General features: G+C 28.6%; 1 pseudogene; it reads right to left on the bottom strand.

Annotated features, from left to right (window-relative positions):
• Nucleotides 1-1,146: 1,146 nt before the first annotated feature.
• LOC114194941 (uncharacterized) lies at nt 1,147-2,181 on the bottom strand (annotated as a pseudogene).
• Nucleotides 2,182-2,468: the final 287 nt, after the last annotated feature.

The raw sequence follows: 2,468 nt of genomic DNA on the forward strand, positions 1-2,468 counted from the left end.
GTTTCAACGAAAAACAAAGTTAACATAATTAAATATTATAGCTGTTCAAACTGGAAAAATAGAAAACATCATAACCGACAACATATGCAAGCAATTGATAAATCACCTGGCTAGTGTTTGGTGAAATTTAATATTCTGGATACACTAAAATATCCTCAAGAGGATCATTATTTAATCTTTATAATATTATTAATATTTTAGATAATAGATATGTTCATATCTTTTCTCTAATGCTTAAATATTTTTAAATGTAGGTTTTGAGCCAAACACAATTTGTAGAAAAATACAATAACTTTGTGTTTGGATGAGGTAATTTAACAATTCTAAGAAATTGAAATGTATAGCATTTGAAATTCTTGTAATTGAATTTCCATCATTTTCTAAATAATTTGTTTGGATAGGGTAATTAGAATACCATACATTTGAATTTCTTGTTTGGATAAGACAATTGAATTTCTTATAAAATAAAATTTTATTTTAATAATATTTATTTCAATATATAAAATTTTTAAATTAAATTTAAAAAATAGTAATGAACTTAAAATATTTAAATAATATTTAATAGTTCAATTTAAAAATATTAGCCAACTTTTTAAAATTAATTAATATTGAAAATTCTGGATCAACAATAATATAATTTATATCAATATCGATTCACTCTATCAAAGAAATATATTATTAATTACTAATTACTTCATTTATAAACAATAAAACAATTAAGTATAAAAATCACAAGCTTAATATATAATGTAAAAACACAATATCATCAATGTGATATAATTAACCCACAAATATAACATAAATCCATAAATTGATATCACAATTAACCAAACTCATTATTCAAAGTTATGATGTCAAGCATTTTACCATTAAAAAGGAAAACTAAATAACATGTTAAAACAAGTGTTTTCTTATTTAATATGTTTGTTTTATAATTTTTCCACATCCAACTAGTAAGTCTTTCAACACCCTCTTTAGTTCTCTTTAACATCCTGTTTCAGTCCTCTTCAACATCTGCTAGACCTACAAAAGTGCAACAAAATTTATCAATCATAGTATTGTACAATTAATACGAATATGCAGCATACTTAACCAAATACCATGAAATTAATCAATCACAAGAAAATATATATTACATACCATGATTTAAGTTGTAGAAATATGTATTAAAACATAATCTTCCTTCTGCTCAATTGGAAGGGCTTTCACAATAGCTAATTGTTTTGGCATGTCAGCTAACCATTTAACAACTTTAGCCCATTGTTCCTTAGTAAGATTTGGCATTAAACGCACCTCATCTAGCACTTCTTTGATTTCATTTTCATCAACCTTTTCACCATATACATGTGTCAATCGCTTAAAAGACTTAGCCACATCTTTCATTGAAGCAGCCATTAGCTCTTTTTCACTAATCTTTCTCCTTTGAGATTGTGTACTAGTAGAACTTGAAGTAAGATTGTGCTTTTCTTTTTAAGTTAGAGTTTGGTTCCTCCAAATCTATAATAGCATTCAAGTCCTCCAAACCCACAAAATTTACTTCAGTTACCTCTTTACTCGTGACTTCATCAGCATCCATAGTAGTTTCAGCTCCATGACCAGTATCTCTATCTTTAGCACATAAATCCACTATATCATCCCAATTTGGAATTGCTTTGAATCGAAAATGTCTAGCCTCCTTATGCGACTTGAAAATGAAAAGGAAGAAGTCAATAATAACACAACTACAATTCCATACAAAGGAATTAAACCATACAATCACTGTTTACTCAAAGATATAATGGCATATAAAAAAAACAATTGCTACAGGATTGCATGTAAAAAAGTACTTACAGTGACATATTCATTCCATACATTTTCATCACCAACTGTAATCATGTGTTTGGTTCCATCCCAATCAAATCCACTCTGACCAAGGATGTCACTTACAACTCCATACCATGATCTCCAAAGTTTGATTCGATTTTTAACATTCTCCCAAGTGACTTGGACTTTGAAGTTGTTGGATAACACTACAGCTGCAGCATTATATGCAACTCTTTTCCAAGCTCCGTCACTCTTATTGCCCATGTTTCTTTGATCTCTTAATACTTCAGCTAACACACGTTCCATCTCCAAATTCCATGAAAAATAACTTCTTGTTTCATCATTGCTTCTTTCTGTCATGTTTTTTTTACCCTTCATATTTTCTTAACCTACACATAACAAATAACTTGCAGAAGTGATTCTAAAAGATAAACAAGAAATTTACAAAACTTATCAATTCAAGCAGAATTCTTAATTTACTGTGATGATCATAAAGATCATGAAATAGCATATCAAGTTTTGGGCTAGAGCAGTGGCTTCAAATGTACACCAGGAATGCTGAGAAAACCCATTGATTGGAGCAGTGGCAACATTAAATTCAGAAGATATTCGCACTATATAATATGGTTGAAAACAAGTACAAGATTTTGAACAGTACTTAGAAA

This window comes from Vigna unguiculata, chromosome 8 (assembly GCF_037176805.1).
Source record: "Vigna unguiculata cultivar grain cowpea cultivar isolate G323 ecotype 2 chromosome 8, ASM3717680v1, whole genome shotgun sequence".
NCBI lineage: Eukaryota > Viridiplantae > Streptophyta > Magnoliopsida > Fabales > Fabaceae > Vigna > Vigna unguiculata.